A 563-nucleotide genomic window follows, 5' to 3' on the forward strand; every position below is an offset into this window, starting at 1 on the left:
TGAAAACTGAACTTTACAAAAATTTAGGCAGGGGAAGTGGGGAGGGGCGTGTACTTGTAGAGGTGGGAGGGAAAGGACGGTAGAGGGAAAATAAAGGAGGAGGTAACAAAGCTTGTTAGGAAATGTACTCATTACTTGCTCATGTAAATGTGACCTCTCTGTACAGTATTTTTAAAATAAAAAACATATGAAAATGTTCTGAGATGAAAGAGTTTATTTCCTTTATTTTACTCATATAATATGTTTAACAAAGAAATTAATGCGAAACACTGATATGAAGGTATTTTGAATGAATGTGTGTGTGTGCACGTGCACGTGTTCTCATGCACTTGCATGTATGTTGGTGTGCTCACAGTTTGAAAAAAGGGCGTCAAAGTCTTGCTAGGCCTGCTCTCTAGATTGGTGAGCTACTATATGAGCTACATCTCCATTCCTGGCCCTTTGCTAACATTAAAATTTTTGAAAAATTATCTCATGAATTTATTTTGTCCTGATTGGCTTGCACTGTTATCCACATATCTCTGGCTCCTGAGTAAATATGCCAAGTAGTTAGGATTACAGGT

The sequence above is a fragment of the Dipodomys merriami genome, unplaced genomic scaffold, assembly GCF_024711535.1.
Source record: "Dipodomys merriami isolate MVZ:Mamm:240054 unplaced genomic scaffold, mDipMer1.0.p SCAF_2001, whole genome shotgun sequence".
NCBI classification, from domain to species: domain Eukaryota; kingdom Metazoa; phylum Chordata; class Mammalia; order Rodentia; family Heteromyidae; genus Dipodomys; species Dipodomys merriami.